At 42.9% G+C, this 21,742-nt stretch overlaps 1 protein-coding gene across 2 annotated transcripts in view; it reads right to left on the bottom strand.

Moving 5' to 3' along the window:
- LOC131241232 ((E,E)-geranyllinalool synthase-like) overlaps window positions 1–21,742 on the bottom strand; it is a 35,949-nt gene that overhangs the window by 4,761 nt on the left and 9,446 nt on the right. The window lies entirely within an intron of this gene.

The raw sequence follows: 21,742 nt of genomic DNA, 5'->3' as shown, positions 1-21,742 counted from the left end.
CCTCATTTTACCTTGCGATAATAAGCCCCAGCTGTACGGACACCTTCCCATAGGTCGAAAATGCCCCTTCTTTTTCAATTTCAGTCCGTTCTCTCGTTTACGCCCAAAAACACGTCCGGACACGTCTCAATCAACCCAATTTTTTATTTTCACATATTTTCTTCACTAAATCTCCGTATAATCTTCATCAAACGATCACATTACAATTTTCCTGTTACATTCTCCTCAAGCCCAAGTACATTCTTTTTACGAGAGGACGCGAATGCATTGATGAACTTGAAATCTTGAAGACTTGCATTGATGAACGTGAAATCTTAAAGACCTTTCTCCAGAGAACGTGTTTCACATCAACGTACTCTTATTATTTTTCTTGAACACGGATTTCGATGAGTGTTAGGGAGTGATTGGAGTTCGCGGTCAACTACCTTGAAGTTTAAATTCTAGGTAAATTCTTAAGTGTTTACCTAAAAGACCATGATCAATTTCACGTGGTCAATATCATGCATTGCTTAGTCAATTTTATGTGACTATCCAATTAGATAAAGTATAGTAGTCAATTTCACTCACTTCCTGCTCAATATACTGAATTGATCGGTCAACTTCATGCACTACTTGGTGATTTTCGCGCAATTTACTTTCAAATTGTAGTGCATTTCTGTAATACGACAGTAAATTTGTAGTGCATTTATTGTAATACGTTTGTAAATGTTATATATTGAATACATCTGTTGCTTTCTTTGAGCTTGTTTGGTTTTCCATAATCCAGGTAAATTGCCGTAACGACGTTTTTATTACATTTTTTTCACTTGTTTGGAAATAAGTGAGTAATTTCACCTAGAAAACCGGTCTGAAAATGTTGACTTAAATCCATGAGCCCACCATAATGTATATAATATATCCGTGTCGTCCATCTGTTTTTTTTATAATATTTTGAGGCTTGATCCGAAAAAATTCGGAAGATCTAATGTTCAATTGGCCCACATGAAAGGAAACAATGGATTTAATTTGTCTACTGTTGAAAGTTGATTCTTTTACCGGGCCCACATTGAGGTTTATTCACCATTTAACCCGTTCATAGGGTCACATGGACATGGATAAGTGAAAAGTATAAATATAAGCCCGATCTAAAATTTCTAAGGGCCTCAACAAGTTTTTAATGGTAGGCATTCAATTCTCATGATTTCGTGTGGTGTGGTCCACTCGACGTCTTGATTTGCCTAATTTTTTGGGCTCATGCCTTAAATTCATTTGGCATATTGTATGGGCGTTGTGGATAAGCCATACACATTATGGTGGGCCCCATATTTATCTTACAAATTCCTCGATTTATGTGCTTAAAAAGTAACCAGTGAAGTCAGCATTGGGAAAGATGCAGGTAATTTACCTTGGTACATAATGATTACTCATTTAGAAGATAATTACACTTGAGCCGGAAAACCAAACAGGCCCTGAAATTGTGAATTGTTATTACTACGATTCAAATTTCTAATAAGACATTCATTTCACGGTCAATCCCCTTCACTCCACGGTTAATTCCACGCATTTGTACGGTTAATTCCATGCGAATCCCCCTAACTTCACGGTCAATTCAATTCATTTCGCGGTCAATTCCCTTTACTTCACAATCAATTCCATGCATTTCACAGTCAATTCCCTTCACTTCACGGTCATTTCCATTCATTTCATGGTCAATTCACTTCACCTCATGGTCATTTTCATGCATTTCACGGTCAATTTGCTCCACTTCACGGTCATTTCCCTTCACTTCACAATCATTTCCCTGTATTTCATGGTCAATTCTGGCGATTCCGTTTCATTTCACAGTCATTTCCATGCATTTCATGATCATTTCCCTTCAATCTACGGTCAATTCCCTTCACTTCACGGTCAATTCTGGTGATTCTGTTTCATTTCACGGTCATTTCCATGCATTTCATGGTCAATTCCCTTCACCTCACGTTCATTTCCATGCATTTCACGGTCAATTCCCTTCACTTTACAGTCAACTCCCCCTTCACTTCATGGCCATTTTCATGCAATTCATGGTTAATTCCCTTCACTTTACGGTCAATCCAATTCATTTCGCGGTCAATCCCCTTCACTTTATGGTCAAATCCATGCATTTCATGATCAATTTTATTCATTTCACGGTCAATCTCCTTGTAAGACCCGTATCCTGTACCGTACTGTTCCGTCGATGTCCGCGATCCTTCTCGACGAATTCCAGCAACTGCGACGTATAATCAACGTTTGCGCATAACCCTAAGTCATATTTTGTAGATTTAAGTCGAATTAATCTAAGACTTATACTATTGCGACCGCTCCGTCGCTGCGGTTCCAACGCCGCGTCTTGTGCGTCAAACCGACGCTTAGATCATAAGTTGGGGACCATGCATTATAATGACCGTGGACCGCGTATTGCGAGGCCCACCTATTCCAGTGGCACCAATCTCTAGGAAATTATGAGAACGATGACATCACCCTACCCTAGCTATAGCCACCCTACCTTAGCTATAGCCACCCTACCTACCCCTATCCCTTCTTACAAGTACTTATGGCTAGCCACCCTACCCTTAGCCCTTCTTACAAGCATTTAATGCTAGCCACCCTCTCTTACAAGTCATCATTACCTACCTAAGCTACTCTCCCTCTCTCTTATCTCTCCCTCTCTCCTTTATTTTTCATTCCTTCATTTTTTCAAAGCAACAAAGAAAAAAAAAATCCCACGTCCATGGTTTTTCAAGTGTGAGAAAGAGTGTTGTGTGACCCACTTTCCCTCTCCCAAGATCCTCCATCTTAGCCATTCATCTCCCATCCTCTACATCAAAGAGAAGCACAAGGACATTGGCGTTCCAACGGACCGAAGAGATCAACCGGTGGGTGCTCCTATAGGCTAGTTTTCATATTTTTATGATGGGCCAAGTGAGGCCTACCGATCAATGGTGTGGATCTCACTTGGGACCCAAAGATGTGGCCGATGGCCCACTTTGATTATTTTTGTCTATGATTGGATGCAAGGGAGGGCCCATAATGTCGGGGTCCCTCCATCACACGTGTGTCCCACTCTTTTTTTTCTCCCTCTCTCTCTCTCACTCTCTCTTTTTCATTTTCTTTCATATGCTAATGATGTGGCCATGTGGTCCACTTGGATGGACCCCACCATGAAGTATGTGGTTTATCCAAGCCATCGGTAAGAGGGGCCCACTTCATATGCGTTGAACCCACACCATTCATCCTTGGTGGTCCACCAGAGCAGGGCCCACCTTGTATAGTCACTGCCCAAAACAGGGACACTGGACGTTGGCTGAACCAAAAAAAAAAAAAAAGGGAAATTTCTTTGGGTTTTGGGGCGGACCGCTCATGCAGGTCCCACCTTGATGTTTGTGCTTAATCCACGCCGTCCATCCCATTCAGGGGATCATTTTAGGCGTTGAGCCTAAGGATCGGACTAATCTAATTTTTTTTGGTGGGCCAGAGCATACGAAAACAACTTCTTTACCGTAAAAAATCACCCTACCGTCTCTGTACTCCGAAAAATACCCAATGTTGGGCTCGTTGGGTTTGTTTTGAGACCCAGCAATTGATAGTTGGGACGGATCCACCTGATGTGGGCCCCGCACTCGAAAAACCCCAAGATCATGGATTTCAAATATATATATATATATATATATATATATATATATATATATATATATATATATATATATATATATATATATATATATATATATATAAGCCCACATAACGCTGCTGCGTTTTACACCGGCGGGCGGCCAAGAGGCAGGGACCCACGGCTCCATCCGTGGGCCCCACCATGATGTATATTTTGTATCCACACCGCCCATTTGGTGGGCCACTATCTGACGTGGACCCCCTCTAAAAATCAGGCCAATCCAACGCTCGGGCGGCCCACATCACAAGAAACAGTGTGAATTGAACTCTACCATTGAAACCCTTTCTGGGTCCACAGAAGTTCCAGATCAAGCTGAAATTTGTTGTTCCCCTTCACCCTGGCCCGTGTGACCTTATGAACGGATCGGATGGAAGATAAACGCTATGGTGGGCCTCACATGGGACCCACAGTGATGCATGTGTTACATGCCCACCGTCCAGACGGACGGTGGGGCCTACTTGATGTATGTGTTCGTCCGCACCGTCCTCCTGGACGGTGGGACCCCCTCCCTGCTGCACGTGAGTGTGCACGTGTGTGCACGTGTGTATGCATGTGGGTGTGTGTGCACTTGTGTGAGTGTGTGTGGATATACATACATATATATATATATATGTATATATATATATAATATTATATTATTATTATATATAATATTGTATATATTTACATATATTAATATTATATAATATATATATATATATATATATATATATATATATATATATATATATATATATATATATATATGATGGTGGGCCTCTATGGGCCCCACCATGATGCATGTGTTGCATCCAAGTTGTTCAACCATATGGCCGTTGTTGAGGCCCACTTGATGTGTACTTGTGGCCGTTGTTGAGGCCCACCTGGATGTGTATTTGTGGCCATTGTTGAGGCCCACCTTGGTATATACATAAGGCCCATGTGATTCGACCCATTCGAAGTATTTAAAGGCCCATGGGTTATGGCCCATTGCAATGTACATAAGGCCCACTAATGCGGCCCACTTGATTTATATAAGGCCCATATGAGATGGCCCATTTGATGTATCTGAGAACTATGGGTCGAGGCCTAATGAGATGTATATTGGTCCATTGCAATGTGTGATTTCCTATGGTTTGTGTAATGGTACTTTATGGCGGGCTATGCCTTGGGAACAATGTTGGTTTGACGTCCACATTGTAAGGATAATGTTGGTTAAATGTCCGCATTGTCACACTCCTTAAGGCCCACTGATAGGTCCATACTTATACTCTGCAGGCCGTCTAGGCCCATCTCTGTGATACGCAGAGCCCATCCCTATATGCATGTTTAGTATAGATCCATGATTTATTATCATACGCATCATATGTATGACTGGTATGAGGAGTGATTGATCATAGCATATGCCTTCAGGCAGCTCCCTGATAGGCGGAGTTGCCCTGTATGAACGCATGGTTTACGCAGGACTATTGCATGACTGGTAGTGTGACTCATGCACTTGCATTGTGTGATTGTAGTTACTGTATGCCCTAGCGACACCAGGGCCATAGCCTCCACAGACACATCGTGGGTGGCTGGATTGGATACCGAAAATGTTTGGTTCTAGCATACGGGCGCCATAGATGTCCCTGGGTGAAAATCCCTAAACCCGATGGTACCAGAGGATGACTCCAACGTCGAGACCGAGTGGATGTACGAGCGCATGAGGGCCGAATACCAGGAAGCCGCGTCTCCCACTGTGTCGTGGTCGGTTGGAAAGGGGTGTGACCTTACCCGCCTGAGTGAGGGGGCAATTTCTAGGTTGAGTTTGACCAGCTTGAGGAATCGATCCGCTATCGACGAGCCGGGCCCGATATTGGCAGGCGGATAGTGAGGTCTCGTTCGCTCTTCCAATTGTGCGTCCGGATAGGGACGGCAAGCTGGCGTAGAGTGTACTAGACCCCGGTGATTATCCAGACTGATAACTGTATTGACATGAGGATTGGCATGCTTGAGCTACATCTTGCATCGCATGGTCTTGATATGGCCGATAGCATTCATGCCTTGCATCACATAGCTTTATTATAGCTAATAGCATTCATGGACTTACCGTATATTTTCGCATTACTATGATATTGTATACTTGGCACTTGCCTTACACACACTTTCACCACCCTCTAAGCTTTTGTAAGCTTATGCACGATAGATGCGTGCAGGTGGCGTTAGGTTGCAGCAGCATTGAGCTCGGAGCGTGCAACAGTCTTCTGGAGCTTTTGGAGTTTTGTCACTTTCAGTATATTGTATTTCCCCTTTTATACGCCTTGTACTTAAAGTTTTTGTTCATAGTGGATTTTGTGATGGTGTTCTTGTGGTTATTGTTCGTGGGTTATGCTTGTGGTTATGCTCATTACGAATCAAATTGATGTTGAAAATCCTCCTTGTAGCATCCCAGGATCGGAACCTGGCGTATGGGCGCTGGGAGCCGAGAATGGGATTCTACGGAGGCTGTCGGCGCCGGATTCGGCGATCGGGAATTTTGTGAGCCCGGTTTCTGAGTTTGGGGCGTGACACTCCTTCACTTCACGGTCAATTCCATGAATTTCACAGTCAATTCCCTTCACTGCACAGTCATTTCCATTCATTTTACGGTAAATTCGATGCACTTCATGGTCATTTCCCTTCATTTCATGGTCATTTCCCTTCACTTCATGGTCAATCCCCTTCACTTCACGGTCAATTCCCCCTTCACTTCACTGTCATTTTCATGCATTACACGGTCAATTCCACCAGTTCCCCTTCACTTGATGGTCAATTCAATTCCCCTAGGGCCTGTTTGATTTTCCATCATACATGTAAATCACATACATCATGGTGGGCCCCACATTAATTTTACAAATATATCTATTTAAGTGTTTAAAAAGTACGTTGTCACATCCACAATGGGAAAGATGTGGTAATTACATAGGTAAATATTTATTACTTGTAATTACATGGTAATTACAAGTGAGCCCAAAAATCAAATAGGCCCTTAAGTTCACTTACTTTGCAGTCATTTTCAATCACTTTAGAACTAAGAAGTGAAGTGAAATTCATCGCGAAAAATGCAAACCATCCCTGGATGTGAGTAAAATTGACTGTGAAGTGAGTAAAAATCATCGCGAACTAAGTGACATACATCCCTGTAATTTAAAACTTTGCAAATCTGAACGATAAGCCTGTTATATTTGAGCTAGTACAATGGTGAATTTCCTACTACTCTGTCAAATCCACTATATACATGTGAATACTAAACGAGTTATATTATTGTGTTTGTTTTCAGGAAATGGCTTCAGTAATCATCCTATGCTTACATGGTGGGGAGTTGGTTTGCGAAAATGATCGTTATACGTACAAGGGTGGAGAATCGAAAACTACAGCTGTATGTGTTGACATTCCATATGAACAACTTCTATCGAAAATATACAAAATTGCAAAGAGTAGACCTGATGATTACGATATAAGATTGAGGGTATTGTATCCTTACACAAACCAATCAGTCCCTCCAGCTATAATTGAAGACGATGATGATGTGAGAATGTTCTTAACAGCACAATTGAAGCACCCGAATCACTACATCCCTTTATTCATCGAGCAGCAGTAGGAAGTTTGGGTGAGGAACATATCTTCAACTATGAATATAAGTGTTCACCTTCACAGGTTCCTCCAAGCAACACTCCAGTACCCGTGCCAGCTCATACATCAAACTTGATGACAAGTCAAGGTCATACATCAAACTTCATGACAAGTCCAGTGAGGGTGTTGGCTGACGTGAACCTCAAACCTGAATATATGACAACATCTTCATTTACAAGAGTAGATTTGCCCTCAATATCCAATATCAGAAATGTGAGTAGAAGCGACATTCCATTACCTGAGCAGGGTCGATCAATGGACTTCACCACCAGGTTTCCTATTGTGCCTTTCGAGGATGCTGGTTTCACCAATGCGGACATGTCACTGTATTCATGTCCTCTTGATAACCTGATTGATATAGCCGTTGGTCAAACGTTCAAGGACAAGAGCCGATGTAAGTATATTTTGAGCCAATTTGCGATCCTCAACAACTTTCAATACAAGGTTTTTAAGCGTAGATCGCAACTCGTGATCATAATCTAAGCCCTCAGGGGTCGATAAAACGATAACCTAGGCTTAATACTCGGATGATTCGAAGTAGGAGTTCGACGCAAGGCGTAAGGATCCATACAATAGACGTAGTATATTAGCAATTGTGAAAAAAAAAAAAGGGCTTCAATAGTCTAGGTTTTTGGGTCGAGGGTCGGATCTCACTTGTTTGTGGTCCTACGGAACCCGAAAGGAGTCCCGGTCACGGCACGAAGTCTTCCCAAGGAAAAGGAGATCAATGTTCCTTGGTTGGATCCCACTTCTCCGAGCTTCCTCTTCTCTTCTCCTTATTTGCCCTTTTGAAATGCCCTAGGAAAAAATGGAAAATTCTTGCAAGGTAGAGAGGTGTGAGAAAATGGGATTATATATAACTCCAGTTTTGATGTAAATGGCCCTAGTGGCACTTGCACTACCATACTAACCCTATATGGGTCATTTTTAGTCAGTAATGTTACAAGGGGAGGCTCAAAAAGTAATTCACGCCTACAGCTAAGGATTCTAGTAATAGATAAGCCAAGGTACGTTGCGTGCTGGTGATAAGGCTCAAAAATAGGCCGTGAGAACCCAATTTTGTATGGATGTTCTCATTTTATCACTCTTAAACCTCTTCATCATGCATCTCAGAGTAATCAAAGAGCCTTCACCATCAGAGCTGATTTTGTTATTCCTCATCCCAGGAATGAAATTTCAGCGGGGCAAAATGTAAATGAGCGGGACAAACTAGAATTTCAGCGGGCCAAACTGGAATAGACGGGAATGACCGTGAATCAACACGGAATCGCCGGTAATGACTGTGATATACATGGAAATGACCGTGAAGTGAAGGGATTGGACCGTGAAATGCGCGGAAATGACCGTGAAGTGAAGAGGCATAACCGTGAAATGCGCCGAAATGACCATGAATTAACATGGAATCGCCGGGAATGACCGTGATATGTATGGAAATGACCGTGAAGTGAAGGGATTGGACCGTGAAATGCGCGAAAATGACCGTGAAGTGAAGGGGCATGACCGTGAAATGCGTCAAATGACCGTGAATCAACACGGAATCGTCGGGAATGACCGTGATATGCATGGAAATAACCGTGAAGTGAGGCAATTGGACCGCGAAATACGTGAAAATGACAGTGAAGTGAAGGGGCATGACCGTGAAATACGCCGAAATGACTATGAATCAACACGGAATCGCCGGGAATGACCGTGATATGCACGGAAATGACCGTGAAGTGAGATGATTGGACTGCGAAATGCGCGCAAATGACCGTGAAATGCATGGAAATGACCGTGAATCAACACGGAATCGTCGGGAATGACCGTGATATGCATGGAAATGACCGTGAAGTGAGGCGATTGGATCGCGAAATGCGTGGAAATGACCGTGAAGTGAAGGGGCATGACCATGAAATGTGCCGAAATGACCGTGAATCAACACAGAATCACCAGGAATGACCATGATATGTATGAAAATGACAGTGAAGTGAGGCGATTGGACCGTGAAATGCCCGAAAATGACCGTGAAGTGAAGGGGCATGATGGTGAAATGTGCCGAAATGACTGTGAATCAACACGGAATAGGCGGGAATGACCATGATATGCGCCAAAATGACCGTGAAGTGAAGGGATTGGACCGTGAAATGCTAGAAAATGACCGTGAAGTGAAGGGGCATGACCATGAAATGTGCCGAAATGACCGTGAGTCAACACGAAATCGCCGGGAATGACCGTGATATGCATGGAAATGATTGTGAAGTGAGGCGATTGAACCACAAAATGCACACAAATGACCGTGAAATGCGCCGAAATGACCGTGAATCAACACGGAATCACCGGGAATGACCGTGATATGCATGGAAATGACTGTGAAGGGAGACGATTGGACTGCGAAATGAGTGGAAATGACCGTGAAGTGAAGGGGCATGACCGTGAAATGCGCTAAAATGACCGTGAATCAACACGGAATCGCCGAGAATGACCGTGATATGCATGAAAATGACCGTAAAGTGAGGCGATTGGACCGTGAAATGCCTGAAAATGACCGTGAAGTGAAGGGGCATGACCGTGAAATGCGCCGAAATGACCGTGAATCAACACAGAAGAGGCGGGAATGACCATGATATCCGCCAAAATGACCATGAAGTGAAGGGATTGGACCGTGAAATGCGCGAAAATGACCATGAAGTGAAGGGGCATAATCGTGAAATGCGTCAAAATGATAGTGAATCAACACGGAATCGCCGAGAATGACCATGATATGCATGGAAATGACCGTGAAGTGAGGCGATTGGACCGTAAAATACGCGGAAATGACCATGAAGTGAAGGGGCATGACCGTGAAATGCGTTAAATGACCGTGAATCAACACGGAATCGCCGAGAATGACCGTGATATGCATGGAAATGACCGTGAAGTGAAGCGATTGGACCGCAAAATTCGTGGAAATGACCATGAAGTGAAGGGGCATGACCGTGAAATGCGCCAAAATGACCATGAATCAACACAAAATCGTCGGGAATGACCGTGATATGCATGGAAATGACCGTGAAGTGAGGCGATTGGACCGCAAAATGCATGAAAATGACCGTGAAGTGAAGGGGCATGACCGTTAAATGCGCTGAAATGACCGTAAATCTACATGGAATAGGTGGGAATGACCGTGATATGCGCCGAAATGACCGTGAAGTGAAGGGATTGGACCGTGAAATGCGCGGAAATGACCGTAAAGTGAAGGGGCATGACCGTGAAAGGCGCCAAAATGACCATTAATCAACACGAAATCGCTGGGAATGACCATGATATGCATCGAAATGACCGTGAAGTGAGGCAATTGGACCGCGAAATGCGCGGAAATGACCGTGAAGTGAAGGGGCATGACCGTGAAATGCGCCGAAATGACCGTAAATCAACACGGAATAGGTGAGAATGACCGTGATTTGTGCCAAAATGACCGTGAAGTGAAGGGATTGGACCGTGAAATGCACGGAAATGACCATGAAGTGAAGGGGCATGACTGTGACATGCCCCAAAATGACCGTGAATTAACATGAAATAGGCAGGAATGACCATGATATGCATAGAAATGACCATGAAGTGAGGTGATTGAACTACGAAATGCACAGAATGACCATGAAGTGAAGGGGCATGACCATAAAATGCGCCGAAATGACCGTGAATCAACACAAAATCGTCGGGAATGACCGTGATATGCATGAAAATGACCATGAAGTGAGGTGATTGGACCGCAAAATGCATGAAAATAACCGTGAAGTGAAGGGGCATGATCGTGAAATGCGCCGAAATGATTGTGAATTAACACGGAATCGTTGAGAATGACCGTGATATGCATGGAAATGACCGTGAAGTGAGGCAATTGGACCGCGAAATGCGCGAATATGACTGTGAAGTGAAGGGGTGTGACAGTGAAATGCGCCGAAATGACCGTGAATCAACACGGAATAGGCGGGAATGATCGTGATATGCGCCGAAATGACCGTGAAGTGAAGGGATTGGGCCATGAAATGCGCAAAAATGACCGTGAAGTGAACGGGCATGACCGTGAAGTGAAGGGATTGGGCCATGAAATGCGTGGAAATGACCGTGAAGTGAACAGGCATGACCGTGAAGTGAACAGGCATGACCGTGAATCAACACGGAATCGCTAGGAATGACCGTGATATGCATGGAAAGGACCATGAAGTGGCGATTGGACCGCGAAATGTGTAAAAATGACCGTGAAGTGAAGGGACATGATCGTAAAATACACCGAAATGACCATGAATCAACACAGAATAGGTGGGAATGACCGTGATATGCATCGAAATGACCGTGAAGTGAAGGGATTGGACTGTGAAATGCGCGAAAATGACCGTGAAGTGAAGGGGCATGACCGTAAAATGTGCCGAAATGACCGTGAATCAATACGGAATAGGCGAGAATGACCGTGATATGCATGGAAATGATCGTGAAGTGAGGCGATCGGACCGTGAAATGCACGAAAATGATTGTGAAGTGAAGGGGCATGACCGTGAAATGCGTCGAAATGACTGTGAATCAACACGAAATAGGAGGGAATGACCGTGATATGCGCCGAAATGACCGTGAAGAAAAGATATCATTTACTGCAAAATGTTGTCTTCACCATTCATAATGAAATTAATATTACGAATACATCATTTCCTTCAAAATTATGACAATATATCATTTACATCCTTTCACGATGATTGTTTTACAGTACATCATTTACAACATTTCATAAAATTTTTCGATTCCTCTCATGCCTAAGACAAATATATCATATTTTGAGGTCACTCAGGCAATCATAGGCTATTGACTCCCTGAAGCTGGAAGTGAATTGCTGCAAGTCTCTCTCTTTTAAAATTTGATCGCTGCACAAAATATCGACATATTGCATGACAAAAATGCCACATTCATATCTATTCATCTGCTTTGGTATAGAGGTATCTTCTCTGACCGTCCAAGTATTTCCTTCCAATGCAGCCCTATCTCCAGTGGCGTAAAATAATATAGGCAAGGCCTCCTTCATCAGATCAATATGTTGCCTATATCGACTGAGTGCCCTCGAGTATAAACTATCAAGTATAATGATTTCTCGGTCTCGAGGGTGGATGACCATCACGTACCAATGATTGTTGGCGTGATTTACTGGTACATATGCCTGTCCATGTTTGACAAGATAAGATATCAATATCCAGAAATTATAGATTTGGGTATACCTAGCGTGAATAACTTGTAACGACACCATTACCTCTTCATGTTGCCACATGACCTTTTGCCTGTCATGATGCTTGACAATGCTGATCGGAGAGAGTTTTTCTAGTCCTTCAAATAATAAACGAGATTCATCACTGCTAACATCTTGATATATTCGCAATGTTGACATTTGCATGCCGATACATAGCTATTACAAACAACATATTAAATTAGAACATATATCATATAATGAAATAGCATAATAGTCATGATCCAAATCATATAGTTACCAAAAAAAATGTAGGACAGAACTTGCAGTCCTTTGTATATAATAGAGGAAATGATCGGTGCCTTCTCTCCAAAAAATCGACGTACTTGTTGATAGCCTAATCAATAAAGAAGGAAAATTAACCTATACTATATTATATACAAATTCTGAATAAAACCATGTATGTATGTGTGTGATTTACTTACCACGCTGTCAACCCAAGCATTCTTCTCCCAAATGGTCTTGAACCAAAGAAATTCGGGTGATTCTTTGTTTGCGTTGGCCCAGCTTTCCAATTCATGAAGTTCGTCCTATGATATTACCCTAAGTGGATCGATCTTGGCCTGAAGGGGTATTAGAGAAGTCAAAAATTCTCTCTATTTCTCATCGTCGGCGGCGTTACTTGGAGTGGTTTGCACGACAGAGATGGAAGTGAATGGAGAATACTTGTAGACAGACGGCTTCAACACCCTCTTAGGTCTCCTCATATATACTGGAATGGAATGCAGTGATTTCTCACATATATCAACACCTAACGCATCCTCGTCCTCCTTCTTAAACTCTTCCTTCTGATTCTCTAAGTCCTCCTTCCAAAAATGAATCTTCTCTATACGAAATGCCTCCATCTGCTTCTTCAACTCCGCTTTACCCTCCTCCAACTCTTCCCTCTCCTTCTTCAATTCTTCCTCCTCCCTTAACAGTATTTCCCTCTCCTTCTTCAAAACCTCCCTCTCATTCAACTCCTCATTCTCTAACCTCAAAGCTTCTTTCAGTTTCAGGATTAGTTCAACCTTCTTGAGTACTACTTCTCTCTCTCTCTCAATCGATTCTTCTCTTTCTTTTACTGTGCGTTTGAGAAGCTTCAACTCTTCCCCCTCTCTCTCCAACTGAAGCCTCTGTGCCTCCATCTCCTCCCTATCCTCCCTCGACTCCCCAGTGAGTTGCAATCCGGCTCCCTCTCCCTCTCCCTCACCAGTATATCTTCCTCTCCCCCTTCTTCTCCCTCTCCACCCTCTTCTCCCTCTCCTTGACCTGATTTCTCCTCCATATCTTCATCATCTTCATCTTTAGTGCCCTATAAAACGAAGCAATGTATGTATCAGTTATATAACATATCAAATTAAATATAAAATATTAACATAAAAGAAGACGTTTCTGACATCGTACTCAAATATATCATGGGCTAAATGAACAGCCTCTGTCTCCAACTCCTCTATGGTAGGCTCTAAGTTAACAATGATCTTAGCCTATAAGAGAACATCTTCATTTTCATGCTACAGAAATACACACGTACACACATACAGACACACACACACACAAATATATATAGGTAAATGAGTGACCACTTAGCTTCATATAAATTGACTTACATCTTTACTCTCTATAATTTCATGAATCTTCTTATACCTCAAAACCTTCCATCCCCAATATTGTATGAATCATGGAAATTAGAAGGGAACGTATGAAATATACATTGTTGGAGACCTGGTACTCTGTCAACGGTCCATATCTATTACAATGAAATAACAAGATGATGTTAAATAAATATAGTTTGTTATAAACTATGAATTAAAATAAACAAGGAAAGAATCCTTATCTGTAGGAAAAATATGCAGCCGGTGACATTGTAATGAGGCCCCTGGGATGAAGGATGAAGGATCAGGGAGAGGAAAGAAGAAAAAAACTAGGTTTTTTTGGTGGAGACACAGCTGGCAGCGTCAGTAGGGTGTGTCAGCTATACTAGGGGCGTTTTCGACCTTTGGGAAGGCATCCGTACAGCTGGGGGCCTATTCTTACAAGGTAAAATAAGGTGGGCTAGGTCTCGTAAATGGGTCGTACAGTCGTAAATTTTTCATTTCCTTCGAAAATCCGTATCTTCATTCCTCCTGGTTGGTCCACGTCATTATTGGGCCAAACTGACGTTGTGAGCGCTGCTGCATTAAATGCAGAGTGTAACGATGTGATCCTATCAAATAGTAACAGACAAAAATTTACCGTTCATACGAACTTGAGGATCCCAATTATTCCTATAGCGCCTTCGTACGTGGCTCGTTTCTAGTTTACTGTGAGTCACACAAGGAAGACAGACGTGTGTACGTGATAAAAGGACAGTTGAAAGAGATAGCCCACGGTCCTCACTCAACTTATATACGTGTCACACCTAAAGGGGAAGTGGATTGCTGGTGTACCACCCACCACTGATCCGGCTGGTGTGTTGACGTCACCAAGTTCTGTGGGTCCTATCATGAGCTATGTGTTATATCCAAATCATCCATCCATTCGGCGAGATCGTCGTAAGGCTTCATTTGAAAATTAAGAAAGATCAAGTGGACCACACTGGCAAAAGCAGTGGAGGATTGGACGTCTACCATTGAAACCCTTTCGGGGTGACAGAAGTTTCGTATCAATATGATATTTGTTTTTCCTCTTCATCCATGTCCTTGTAACTGTATGAACAAATTGGATGGAAAATAAACATTATAGTGAGCCCTATGAATGCTTTAAGGTGGAAAATAAACATTATAGTGAGCCCTGTGAATGTTTTAAGGTAAGTGTTATGGGAAGAGTAGAGACTCGTGAACTCTAAGAACTGAGGTTATTCAGAGCCGACTCGAGGCGCAAGACTAAGCTCGGAGTTATAAAAATAGGCAGTGGCATGACATCCAACTCGACATTCTGTACGCCTTCGACCCGAAGCCTGGGAGGCCGACTTGGAGCTTGGAGTGATTCGGGCCCGAGGCGGTCGGCTCGGAGTTGAGGGAGGTCTTAGGCCTAGACGACTAACTCAGAGCTTGGAGTAATCCGAGGTCGAGGCAGTCGGCTCGGAACTCAAATCGGAATCTACTAATAAGGAGGACCGTGAGGCGCCCCACTACTGCACGATTAGGGACAGTTACTCAACTGCCCACGTCCAGAGGACCGTTGAGCGACTGGGTGGCCGAACTACCCGCAGGACGCGGTGAATAGCTCAAGATATGCCTACTTACACAGACGCATACATCCTAAGCGCGAGGGTATAAATAACACCCTTAGGGGAGGAAACGGGTACGCAAGATCTTGCACTCTCCCTCTACAATTCGACTTAGACTTAGATTCCCTTGACCTGACTTAGGCATCACAGGGTCCCCTGTTTAAGTCAAGGTCTCCTTTGCTCACCATTGTTGCAGAGGTTCAGGACTCAGAGGTGGCTGGAGTTCGGAGTTCCGAGTGGATGGTAGTCAAGATTTTGACAGCAACATTTTTGGTGCTGTCTGTGGGAGGTTAATACGAAAAGTCAGTTTCCTATTTTCCAGTACAATGGCAAGAGGAAAGAAGAAATCTGCAGTTGTGGAGCTGAAGCCGAATGATCAGACTCGGTCTTCCTCGTTACTTCACGCCGAGTCAGCTCCGGGAACATCTCAGTGTTCTTGTAATCGGGCGAGCAAGTATCGAACCATGCAAAGTGAGATCCAAGCCTTATGCGACGAAATCAATCAGATGAAGCAACGACAGGAGCAACAATCACACTCCATCCGGAAAACAGTCAGACCAGTGGTGGAAGTCGAGTCTGCACCATGGAGTGTGAGACCTGAAGGGTCACAGCATCAATCCGCCCGAGTTCCAGCCTCAGTCCAAAACCCCCCTAAGACCCAAAACCAAGTTTGGGCTAGGAACCCAACGACTCAAGCTCCGACGAATGCTTTGGTCACTTTGGCACTATCACCGACGAACCTCTTTCACGAGCTGGAGAGGAGAAGGGGGGGGGGGGGGGAGGGCCCCTAAATTAGAGGCTCCATGAGAGACGGTAGCCGAAAACAGAGATCCGTGGGAGGCACAATTCGTGGAACTTAGCAATCGAATTCTAACGCTACAGCAGAATCAGCAGCCTTCATCTGTTCCTACAGCCATTCAGGCGATGATGGAAGAGACCAAACCTCCCTTCACCTCTGCAATTATGATCGAAGTGATGCCGTAGAGGTTTCGGATACCTCCCGTCATCAAGTACTCTGGGTCTGGAGACCCGTCTGAGCACGTAGAGGCCTATTGCTCATGGATGCAAATCCAGACGACCACGGACGCAATGATGTTTAGGAAATTTTCAATCATCCTTACTGGATCTGCTTGGAGTTGGTACAGGCAACTCAAGCCCAATTCGGTCAGTTCCTTCGCAGAGCTCAGCAGATTGTTCCTTACCCAGTTCATAAGTGATAAGAAGAGTCGGAAGCCGACTACTCATTTGTTCATCATCAAGCAGGGGCCTAAAGAGTCATTGAAGGACTTCATTGCCCGCTTCAACGAGGAGGCATTACAGGTGGAGGATTATGATGACAAAATGGCGCTCTCTGCCATGTTCAACAGTCTAAAAGAGGAAAAGTTTACCTTCTCCATTGGAAAAAATCCGCCGAAGACGTTGGCCGAGCTCGTCATTAGAGCTCAAATACACTAATGCCAAGGAGTTCTCTAACTCCCACAAAAATGTCCAAGTAGCAGATCCGCCAACCAAGGGAAAGAGGCTGAGGAATGAAGAACTACAATCATCCAACAAGAAATCGAACGACCATGCCCCTCGCGATCGTCGGCAGAGCAGGAAGCCTAAGGGCAAGTTCCATTCCTACGCTCCCCTCAACACATCTACAGAGTAGATACTGCTGGACATCAGGGGTCAGAAGCTCCTGAATTGACCCATTTGCATGAAGGCCAACGTAAAACACCGAGGCAAGCGCAAATATTGCTGCTTCTAACGTGACTATAGTCACAACACGAGTGACTACGTGGATCTCAAAGATAAGATCGAGACCCTTATTCATAAGGGTCATCTGCGCCGATACATAAAGGAGGAGAGAATAACTCATAGAGAAGAGCAGCCGAGTAAAGTTGCAGAAGAACCAATCGAAATCTGTACCATCTTTGGTAGTTCGTCCAGTGGAGGAGACTCAAACAGGGCCCGTAAAGCCCACTCTCGGAAGTCTGATCCGGAGTGCTACGTCCACATGACCGAGAGGCCGAAGAAAGAGCTCCGAGTCAGTTCTTGTAGCCTGACCTTTACGGAAGACGATGCGCGTGGAATCCAGCATCCGCATGACGATGCTCTCGTGGTGACAATGACCATAGCCAACCACAAGGTGTACCACATCCTGGTCGACACCAGGAGCTCGGCTGATGTCATCTACTCGGAGGCCTTCGAAAGAATGAGGATTCCAAGGTCATGCCTCAGAACTGTGAAGACCCCTCTGTACGGCTTTGCCAAAGAAATGGTGATATCCGAAGGAGCTATGTCCCTTCCTGTGACCGCAGGAGAAGGACAACATCAATTCACCCTTCTGGTGGACTTCCTTGTCGTTAACGTGCCGTCAGTGCACAACTTCATCTTGGGCAGACTCTCCCTTAATGTAATGAGGGCAGTCGTATCCACATACCATCTAATGATGAAGTTTCCCGTTGAGAATGGAATAGGCTATCTCCGAGATGATCAGCGCGAAGCTCAAAAATACTACGTGATAGCAATGAGAAAAGGGTCAGTGAAGCAGACCCTCACCATTAATGTCCTCGATTCACTTGATAGTTATATCTGTCTTATTTATTGTCTCATGCAGGCATTAAAACAAGCTCGCCAAATGGATGGACCATTTGGATACGACAATACCTGATATATATAGCTGGTGTGAGGTACACTGGCCCATCCGCTTCCGTGGTCCATGTTGTCGTTGTCAGCACTACTGCATTAAATGCTGGCTGTAATGATGTGGTCCTATCGTTCAAAAGTAACAAACAAATTTTTTTCTATTTATAGCAACTGAGGAACTGAATTCTTACCGTGACACCTTCATACACCACTCGTTTCTAGTCTTACGTGAGTCACACAAAGAAGACAGACGTGTGTACTGGATAAATGGACAATTGAAAGAGAGCCAACGGCCCCCACTCAACTTACATGCGAGTCACACCTGGTGGCACCGATCAGCCTGAGTTTAAGGGAAAGCTCACCAATCTAGATGGTGTGTTGACGTCACCAAGTTCTGTGGGTCCCATCATGAGATATGTGCTATATCCAAACTGTCCATCCATTTGGTGAGACCATCGCAAGGCTTGAACTGAAAGATAAGAAAGATCAAGTAGACCACACTGCAAAAAGCAGCGGGGGATTTAACGTCTACCATTGAAACCCTTTTGAGCATGGACCAAACAAACTAAATTGAGGAACAAATACTTATATTATGTTGGAAACTAAATATATTTTTTTATTTTTTAGCTGACAAGTATATTATTTATAAATCATGATTATCTATTAACTAAGTAGAAATCAAGATAAGCTACTTGAGGTGCCATAAATAACATATTCAAAGTAACTTATAATCCAAACGCCTCTAAATATCTGACCTTGGTGAAGAAGAATATGCAAAAAATAGGATTGTTGGAATAAAGCTTAGATGCTACTACTAACTGATGATGATTGAAATATGAATCATCCAAACTCAAAAAAATAACATTCATGGATGTATCTGTACATGTCCATGTCCGTCTATTCATCCAAACATAGGTGAACTGACTGAAAATTCAGGCCATTCAATACATTGGGGGGGCAAATGTTCATGAAAACAAGGGAAGCATAGAATAATCAACAAATGTCCACTTTCATTGGGTAGTGTGAGTAACATGGTGATTCAACTGACATGATTTTTTTTTTCCACCAGGTCACATTCAGAGCGGGACCCAATTGAAGCTTGACTTGATATTGGCCACATAACTATTTATAGGTAAACGTAGAGAAATGATGATATAGAGCGGGCTGGAGCAAAAAAAGCTCGAATAAAAGTGAAAGTACTCTGTCAAAATTAGGCCTAGTCTTACATAGGGCATATAACATATCTGGTTCAAAGAAATTTTTTTCAAATAGAAAGAAATTGTCATTCGAAGTGTAGACTATAAAATAGTTGTAACTTTTGATTTAGGTATTGTCACAAAAAGCGTGACCTATCAATCTTTATATAATGATGTTTTCGGTGTCAATTGGCTGCTACATCAACCAAAGATGTCTGTTAGAACTGAGCCTAGTCCCACTTAGAGCATGATGTAACTGGGCCCTAAGCTTGTCCGATTCAAAGAAATTCACCTTGAATGGGGAGAAATTGTTGTTCAACATGTGGACCGTAGAGCAGTTGGAACTTTTGATGTGGGTATCGTCACGAAACGCACGATCTATTGATTTTTATGTAATGATGCTTCTAGGATCAACTGCCAATGCCCATTTTGTAAGAAAATGCACATCTCTAGTGTCAAAATCGGGATTTTAGAAAAAATTTACTAGTTTTAGTAATTTTCGTTTTCGTCTTATCTCTCTATTCTTACCATTTTAGGATTATCGTCTTTTTTAAAAGTTGCTTGTAATAATATTGGAAGACGGAAATTCTCCAATAAGATTTATTTGGATGTTTTTATTTTTGACAAATTAGACTTAGGGAGATATTTTGTTATTTTGAATAATTTCTAAGCAAATTATGATTGTGTTTTTCATATGAATGATATATTAAAAAATCTTAGCTTATTATGCCATAAAATTAATTGAATTTTTAATCTTAGTTGTTGTGGACTCGAGAGCTCATCTTGCGAATTCAAGGTCGTAATTAATTGGGCACGCCTTTCCTGTGTGAGTGTGGGCCATACAATTAAAAAAACAATGAATGGGCCATAAGGATGGCATTTTTACCACAATAATAACATGATGATGATGATACCAAACCATGCCTTCCCCAGTCGAAACTTTATAGTAAAAATGACTGAAATGGTTCATAATTAAGGTGGTGAATTGAGCATTTTTGGGCCCAGGTGATGTGTTTGACATATAACCTATGCACCACGAATACGAGATCACAGTGGTCAGACGAACTAAAACTTAGGCCGATGCAACTATCAGGTTGGCCACACGTCAATTATTATTATTATTATTATTATTATTATTATTATTATTATTATTATTATTATTATTATTATTATTTATTATTAATTTTTGGAAGGGTGGTGTAGATTGTTTCCATGGTATGGCTGACTTAATAACTGGAACAGACTGATTTTTGGCTAGTAGGATGTTGGACGGTTTGGATGTCATAAACAGGCTATATGGGCCCCACATTGGTCGACTTGCCCTGTTTCAGAATAAAAATAGACAAAGTTCATTCAGGTCATTTTACTTTCCCTGACAAGCACTGTTCAAGCGTTTTTGTATTAAAATTAAAAGGAAAGCTAAAATGTCAATGTTCGGTATGCTATGCTGCAATTTCTACCACAGAAGCATACGTACAGGTACAGATGTGTAAATGCTCACCCGTCTCACCTAATGAATTGACCACCTGATTTTTTATTTTTTATTTTGGTGGGGAGCCGATCATACTAGGACTGGGGCCCAAGTCCAATTAATGCACAGCTAGATTATCTACCACAGATTATGATGTCACTTACTTCATTCTGCTGTCGAGATCAACAGCATTCATCTTCATTAGAGGTGAGGATTGTCGGGCCCATTGGACCCAACCTATTCAAAATTTGTCATTGCACAAACTGCAGACAATCGGCCCATACGCTTTCTTCCCAATATTTTAGCCGAATTGGCCGGATCCAATGATCATGGATAAATGATAATTGTGACCGTTGATTTGTGAATATGAATGTGGACAGTCAAATTTCAATATGTCCTTAATTATGAACTAAGGCCGCCCGTCAATAGCACATGGAAGATGAACGTTTCAGAGCATCTGACTGTCTCAGGATGTGGGCTACGTTCGGTACATGTCAATGGGCCGGAGCCTACTCAAGGAAAAGTCTGAATAGGCCTGCCCACAAGCCAGGCCCAAATAGTTCAACATCCGGTCTGAAGCTGACCTCAGTCCAGATGCTCAGAGCCCATGTTAAGCAAAATCCAAAATTTGAACAGGCCAGGCCCGCAAGCCCAAGCCTAATAGATCTGACTCCAGGCCCGGCCCACTACAGTGATGGAAGAACAT

This window comes from Magnolia sinica, chromosome 3 (assembly GCF_029962835.1).
Source record: "Magnolia sinica isolate HGM2019 chromosome 3, MsV1, whole genome shotgun sequence".
NCBI lineage: Eukaryota > Viridiplantae > Streptophyta > Magnoliopsida > Magnoliales > Magnoliaceae > Magnolia > Magnolia sinica.
This window is presented reverse-complemented; position numbering and strand designations above follow the sequence as displayed.